The sequence below is a fragment of the Tupaia chinensis genome, unplaced genomic scaffold (assembly GCF_000334495.1).
Source record: "Tupaia chinensis unplaced genomic scaffold, TupChi_1.0 Scaffold000100_1, whole genome shotgun sequence".
NCBI classification, from domain to species: domain Eukaryota; kingdom Metazoa; phylum Chordata; class Mammalia; order Scandentia; family Tupaiidae; genus Tupaia; species Tupaia belangeri.
The window spans coordinates 1,028,470-1,036,833 of record NW_006159564.1 but is presented as its reverse complement, the minus strand read 5'-3'; the positions used below and the strand labels follow the sequence as shown (position 1 = coordinate 1,036,833).

Below are 8,364 nucleotides of genomic sequence, written 5' to 3'. Positions count from 1 at the left end.
AAAGGACTTCCTCATCTCCTGGAGCTCCTTGTCTCTTTTCTCTTCCATCTCAGTTAGTTTGGTCACTACAAATAATCTGAATTCCTTATCAGACATGTCCACGACGTCCAGTGTATTGACTGTGGGTGATGTAGATTTGATGAGTTCCCTTGAGGGAGAGGCCTTTTGTTGGTTGCTTATATTTCTTGAGCCTCTGTGATTGTTCCTAGTCATCAAGTAATCTATATGTTGCTTCCTAACTTATTTAAGGTAATTCTAAGTGTCAAAAGTTGTACAGGATTAGAAAATCGATGATTTCTCTTATGGTTGGCCTACCTGTTGCTCACAATTACCATTAATTATTGACAGTAGTCCTGGATGGCCCAAAGTCCTCCCTGTTTCTAAGGAGTGGTGAGCCTCCAACTGACCTAATAAGCAACACCTCAAGAGCAAAGAATAACAAAACAAAAAAAGGGAATCGCGTGGTGTGCATGTGCACCGCATGCTATTCAAATGACCAAAATTTAGAGTCCAAAGGTTAGTGGGGAAGAGCCAGAGGATGAGTGACAGGACCAGGTTGGTTGGGCCTGCAGCCTCAGGCAGCCTGGTGTCCGGAACTACTGGCCGACTAGATCTGGTTTGCGGGTGGGGAGGGGTGTTAGTTCATCTTAAAGTCCCATACAACCAATCTGGGGTCCAAGGAGGAGGAAGGGTGGGGATGCATGAAGGTCTGGAGGGGTCAGGCCTGAAGCCTCAGGCAGCCTCCAAACTGCATTCTTAAAATAATTTTCTCTACAAAGAATCTAAACAGCTATAAAAAATCTGTACAGTTTTTACACCAAAGCTAATTTTTTTGAGAGGTTTTTGCTATAGGGCACGTGCGCTTGCCAGACAGACAGAGACAGACATAGAGACAGAAAGCAAGAAATCACCCCCCGGGGGGATGGTCACGCCGCAATCCCTTCTCCTCCATTCTCCTCTCGGGATCTTGGGCACGCACGCACATGTGCCTGGCATGAGTTTTAAGCCACCGGGTCCGGGACGCGAACCGTGGTCGACTACGTGGGAGTCCAGCGACATAGCCATTACACTAACTTCTGGTCCCCCAAAGCTAATTTTTTAAAAAGAATTATTTTAAAAAAATTTAACTTTGTTTCTTTATTCATTTATTTCAATTTGACCAGAGAAGAAGAGAGAGCAAGAGGGGGTGGTGGGAACTGAGAAAGCAAGCCACCCAGTCCAGGACTTGAAACACTGTCAGGCACATGGGAGTCCAGTGCCCTTAACAACCATGCCACCTGCCAGCCCCCTGAAGCTAATATTGAGCTGCACTTGAACTCACATTCTTAGCAAAACAATTGCATAAGGTACACACACACATTCCACATACATCATTACAGAATAGCCATGTATTCTTCTCCTCCTAATCTTCTTCTTCCTCCTCCTCTTCCTCATCTTCTGGTTCATTCCTCATGTTTGAGCCTGTTGGCCTGGCAGGGCCCTTCTTTCCTGTTTTACTTTTGCCTTTGGCATGGTATGCAGCAATATCCTTGTCATATTTCTCCTTTAGCTTAGCTACTTTTTTTTGAGAGAGATTTTTTCTGTAGGGCATGTGTGCTAGCCAGAGAGACAGAGAGTGGGAAATCACCCCCCCAGAGGGAAAGACCACACCACAATCCCTTCTCCATTCTCTTCTCAGGAACTTGGGCACATAAACACATGCACCTGGTGAGAGTTTTAAGCCACCAGGTCTGGGACTTGAACCATGGTCAACTACATGGGAGTCCAGCAGTGTAACCATTATACCACCCACTGATCCCTAGCTTAATTACTTTCTGTTCATATAGTTTATCTTTGGCTGACTGTTCAGATCACATTTCACCCAATTTTTTTTGTTTGTTTGTTTTTAGTATCCCCAGTATCCTGAGTGTTCACTTTTAATCTTTGGGTAATGTTCAGAGCAAAACAGGAGGAAGGCATGTTGTAGTCTCATCACAAGGTGGTTGCTGGGCCCTGGACCTCCAAACTGTGCCAACTAATCCTTCCTTCCTTTCCAAAAAAGGTGTGTTTTCGCCAGAGAGAGATAGAAAGCATTCAGGTGAGAGAGAGAGAGAAACATAAATGGGGTGTGGATATCCCTTTTCCTCCATTTCTCCACCCCCTAGGGATTTGAGATACACACACACACACACACACACACACACACACACACACACACCCAGTGGGTTTTTCAAGCTGCCAGAACCAAGATTTGAACCAAGGTCAGTCATGTGTGATGTGTCTCCCATAACCGCTGTGTTATAGGGCCTGCCTGACCTCTATTGGTAAATTCACCCAGTATTTCTGTAAGCAGTGCAATAATAGACAAGACAGCTATACTCAGTGTGGGAGAGAGGTACACAAAGGTTTGAACCACCAAAGGTGAGAATCACTGGGGACCATCACAAGAGCTGGCTGCCACATGAAGTAATAATAATCCTGTACATTTTGCATTGTCCAATTAAATTTGCCCTTGAAATACCTGCCCATCTCATCATAGTGCTCGCTAGGCTCTATCTTCTCTGAACATGTAAGGACTGTTAGCAGACCTCCTTCTCCACACTCTGAACCATATGGCATCTCGTATTCTTTGTAGAGATTGGGAATCATTTTAAATTCTTCTGTAGCCTCTATGCACTAAAATCAGGGGTGGAAGTGTAGATGGTGCCCAGAAGTTCTTGTTAAATAACAAAATATTGATTTTTGTTTTTGAGTATCATGCAAGAGTTTCAGAGTTCAAAACTTTCCCAGGAATTTTCTTTTCTGTCTTATAAGAACAGATGTTTTCACAATTGTCAAAATTACTTCAATTGTCTGTAACTTTAAAATCTTATCAAGACCTACATTCCACAACTTTTTAAACTTTTGAAGCCTAACATTTAATTTAATGATGAACAAACACAAATTAATTCCCATTCACAGAGGATAAGTGAATAGTTGGCAGCAATTTCAACATCTGTTTTTAATTCATTTAAAAGTGTTGAACAAACAGTGATAAAAAGAGCTGGAAACTATAATATTTCTCTATTATTGTTCTACTGGTTGTCTTTACTAATTAAAGTTGACTCTTAATAGGTCATGGAGATGGACCCAAAGTAAACATTTGGATAGGGATTGATCTATTCTTGGGTTTGGGAATTTTGTGCTTTTTTTTTTTTTTTTTGAGAGGTTTTTGCTATAGGGTGCGTGTGCTCGCCAGACAGACAGAGAGAGACATAGAGACAGAAAGCGAGAAATCACCCCCCAGGGGGGATGGTCATGCCACAATCCCTTCTCCTCCATTCTCCTCTCGAGATCTTGGGCACGCACGCACACGGTGTGAGTTTTAAGCCACCGGGTCTGGGACGCGAACCGCAGTTGACTGTGTGGGAGTCCAGCGACATAGCCATTACGCTAACTGCTGGTTCCCGGGAAGATTGTGCTTTAATGTGGAGTCTGTTTTATCCTTTTCTCATTCCAAATTTGTTCTCAAATATTCCAGGCAAAAAGCTTTGTGTTTAAAATCTCTCCTTTTGGGGAACAGGGACAGTAAATAGCATACTAGCTAGAACTATCCTCAGTTCCTTAGTTTGTAAAATTTAGCTTCTTGGTTTTTCTTTTAATTAATATCTCTCTACAGACATGAACATATACTCACAATCTGCAAGCACTGTTCTTTAGATAATGGCAGTGCTATTCTTTATGTATAATCTGTCTCCATTTACCTCATGCACGTGATACTCACTCTTCCTTTGGGAGTATGTCTTGCCAAGCAAAATAGTTAGCAAGGAACCATCCTTGCTAACTATTGAGTAGAATTATATTATATATGCTTTTAATAATGATGTGAAAATATAGTTATGTGTTATAATCTCTATGCATATTTTATTTACAGGCTAATTTCTCTAATAACATGCTAAATTACATAATTTATCACTATTTTAATGCTTTTTTAAAAAAAGTTTTCACTATAGGGTGTGTATGTTTGCCAGACACAGAGACAGCACCAGACAGAGAGAGAGAAAGTGAGAAATCACCCCCACCCCCCGCCGGGAGGATGGCCACACTGCAATCCCTTCTTCTCCATCATCCTCCTGGGATTTGGGGCATGCATGTACCTGCACCTGGCATGTTTGCCAAGCCATCAGGTCCAGGACTTCAACCACAAAGTTGGCCATATGGGATCCAGCCATCTTAACTACCATGCCACTGGCTGGCTGGCCCTCATCATTGTCATTTCTATATGCCAAATTTACACAAAAAGAATACAAAATTAAATGAAAAGAGTTCATAGGATACCATGAACATGAAAATGAACACAGATACAAAAACATTCATACATTTAGATGAAAATTTCTTCTCTGTAATTTTGCACATACTTTATTTCTGTACAATAACTACTCTCTGTTGTTAATTCCCATAATCTGATAATGCTCTGATAAGTTCTATATCTTTATTTAAAAATCTAGCCTTTCTTTTGTAGTCTGAATCTATAAATCCAACCATCTGGGAACTTGCACCTGGATGACCACAGAAACTCCAAATTCAACATTTCCTAAAGCAAATTCACTGTGTTTACCTACCCCCTAGTCCCTTCCTACATTCCTATAGAGTTGAATGGTTTAAGCATATATGTAGTCACTGAAGCCAGAAAATTTGGAAATTATTTTAACTTATTTCCTTTGTTCTTCCCATAGGTCTTCAGGGCCTGTGGGTTTTTCCTGCCCAAATGTTTTTCAAGTTGGGTTATTTTTCCCCATCCAACTTTTCTCTTGGTCTTGTTGCTCATTGTGTTTTATATGAAAAGATTCCTTAATTAATCTCTACCTTCTTCCACTCTTCCCCATGCAGTCCACACACCCTCCATCTCAGGGGTTCACAACAGCTTCCCTCAGGCTGACTTTACCTAATCGTTTGTACTTCGTTATTGTGTTTAATCACTTAAATGTCTTCACACACTTTTTAGTTAGCCTCCCTCAACACCCCTTGTCACTTTAGAATGAGGCATGTTGGTGGTTGGGAAAGTAAGTCAGTCTGGCTGGATGAGAGAGTGTCCTGACAGGGGTGGTGGGAGAGACAGCTCTGCCAGGATTTGGTTGGTAGGAAATGAAGAGCCATTGAAGGTTCTAGAATAGGAGAGGAGTGTATGATCCAAAGAAAATTGTACATGTAGAAATGAGTTCAGGTTGGATTGAAGGTGGAAAGAAACCAAAGATGGAGAGGTCAGGTCAGAGGCAATAAGATTCTAAACTAGAATATAGATCACAGAGCTGAAAGAAAAGTAAAGAATTCAAGAAAAATTGTGAAAAGAGAAAGATTATGAGACATAGTTCTTTTTTTTTTTTTTTTTTGAGAAAGAGTTATTTTTGCTATAGGGCGCGTACACTTGCCAGACAGACAGAGAGACAGAAAGCAAGAAATCACTCCCCAGAGGGGATGGCCATGCTGTAATCCCTTCTTCTCTGTTCTCCTCTCGGGATCTTGGGCATGCACGCACCTGCGCCTGGCATGAGTTTTAAAAGCCACCGGGTCCGGGATGCGAACCGTGGCCGACTACATGGGAGTCCAGCGGCACAGCCATTATGCTAACTGCTAGTCCCTAGACATAGTTCTTTTTTTTTGAGAGTTTTTTACTATAGTGCGCGTGTGCTTGCCAGATAGACAGAGACAGAGAGACAGAAAGCGAGAAATCACCCCCCAGGGGGGATGGTCATGCCACAATCCCTTCTCCTCCGTTCTTCTCTCAGGATCTTGGGCACACACGCACATGCGCCGGCATGAGTTTTAAGCCACTGGGTCTGGGATGCAAACCGTGGTCGACTACATGGGAGTCCAGTGACATAGCCATTACGCTAATTGTTGGTCCCGAGAGACATAGTTCTTAACTAGTTATGAGAGAAAAGAGAGGGAGAATGGTTCAGAAAGAAGTGGCCAACACTGGACCAGAGCCTCCAGAGGAAAATCTGTTGAGATTAGAGGTTTGATGGAGATGGAGTATATTAGACAGTTGAAAATAAGCTCATTAAAAAAAAAGAAAGAAAGAAAAGAAGGTCATAGTCCAGAAAATAGATTCAGTCTAAAGATACAAATCCTGTTAAATTCTTTTTTGTTTTTTTGATTTCAATAATTTATACAAACAAGTGGGTGATGCTCAATCACTGCAATTTTAAGCTACTGTACACAGGAATGAAAAGGTTATAGAAAAGTGCCATAGCAACAGTGCCTTAAGAAAGGAGAAAAAGAGGAGCCTTAAAAAATGGATAAAATCAGATCAAGGATTTCAGAAGGAAATGGAACACATCAGAAATGAAGAACATTTCTCTGCAAAACAAATGGAGAAGCACTGCTCTTGATCAGGTGCAAGTGTGGAAACTGTCGTTTCATGATATTTTGTACACTGCCCATATGGTTCAAAAATCATACCCTCAGACACAGATCGCCTGGTGCTTGCACTGAATTTTTGAAAATGCAAGATTTCTGAATGATAAATTAACCCCTCGAATTTTTTTTTTGATAGGTTTTCGCTATAGGGCGCGTGCGCTAGCCAGACAGAGAGAGACATAGAGACAGAAAGTGAAAAATTACCCCCCCAGAGGGCATGGTCACGCTGCAATCCCTTCTCCTCCATTCTCCTCTCAGGATCTTGGGCACGCATGCACACGCGCCTGGCGTGAGTTTTAAGCCACCGGGTCCGGGATGCAAATCGCAGTTGACTACGTGGGAGTCCAGCGACATAGCCATTATGCTAACTGCTGGTTCCCGATTTTTTTTTTTTTAAAGCTAATTTTGCAGACAGGTTTACATGTAAAAGGCTAGGTATTTAGCCACCTCAGCACTGATTAGTTTTGGATGTCTAAGCTCTGTTACACATGGCTTCCCATGGCTTCACTCTACAAAGCATATTTACAACGTGAAGAATACATCTACAAGAAATCTACATTTCAAGGGTTTTACAAATCAATCTTGTATCTTTCCTCTGAATTGACTCTCACAGACCCTGTCCCCTTGTCATTTCCTTTGCTCAGCTTAACGGTCCAAAGTCTACTTAAATGCAGCTCAAAAATGTTAAGATTGGGCAACAGATTTACAGTTCCTGTACTCAAAACCTTGTGCAATTATTCACATCTTCACACCATAAAGGAATTCTGATTTTTTAGCTTTTCAAGTTCCTTAATTTGTTGTCTCAAATATAGTATCCTTTGCTCTCGCAAAGTTGCTTGAATTTCACATACTCGGACTAAAGATCTCAGATTTTTTAATTCAGTACAAATTTCTGACATGTGAATATTTCCCATGTTATGGGCTTCTTCACGCAATCTTGATGCCTGCTTCTCTGCAAGATCTGCGGGCCATCCTTGAACATGTTTTAGAGATTTTCATTGAAGTGTGCTGCTAGCATAGGAGTTAATGAACACGCAGGTCGGGCAGATAAATTCTGTGGTATGACTGCTGCATTTGATGCATTGCTACTAGAAGTGTGATTTGGGCCAGGGGATGGACTTTCCTGGTTTGAGCGCTGCAGACTTCGAGGTGAGACAGGTTCATGACCTTGCTGCTTGTCAACAGTTACAGGCTGCTGTGTAGCTGACGGTGTCACTGGTCCTGGCTTAACTACTGGAGTACAAACCTTTGGCTGTGATGAAACAGGAGGAGTACTAATCAAAGGTTTGATGGGGTCGGTGTTAGTTTGAGGTGTGCTTATTCTTGGAGACACATATGATCTTGGGGATGATGCATCAGACGTTAAAGACATTGGAGACTGATTAGAGGGCTGGGCTTGTGTGGAGAGCTGAGCGGCTTGAGAAATGAGAGACGTGATGTTGAAAGCAGATGGTCCAGCAGTGAGGAACCTATGAATTATAGACTGCAGGGAGGCTTGTGTTACAGCTGCTGTAAGGACTGAAAACATATTATTTCCTAAATTCAAACAGTAACAGGCTATGAAGTATTAGTAACAACTTGAAAACTCAGAGAGATACCAAGAAAAAATAGTATGCTTCAAACTCGAACTTTCAAAATAAAAGCATCTAGAAGACAGGAGCAACATAATGAGTCTAAAGATTTTAAATGACCTCAAGCATTGGAAAAAGAAATTTAACAGGCTTACAGTGAACTAAACCCCTTTGCACTGATATATATTAAGGTGTTCAGCTAAAGAAATTCCCTCTGTGAGACTTAAAAAAACACGAAAGTACTCACTGGAATTTCCAATTATGCCAGGAACCTACCCGTGTAAGTTAAGTGCTGAGTAGATTATTTGGAATTACAATAATAAACAGTTACTATTTCATGTGACTGCTTTTAGAAAAGCTGGTAACTCAAATCCTACAATCAAAATGTACCCCAACAGTCTTAAAAATGGAAAAA

The 8,364-nt window shown here is 41.5% G+C and overlaps 1 pseudogene; it reads right to left on the bottom strand.

Moving 5' to 3' along the window:
- Nucleotides 1-6,997: 6,997 nt before the first annotated feature.
- LOC102496338 (WW domain-containing adapter protein with coiled-coil-like) overlaps nucleotides 6,998-8,364 on the bottom strand; it is a 3,627-nt pseudogene continuing 2,260 nt past the window's right edge.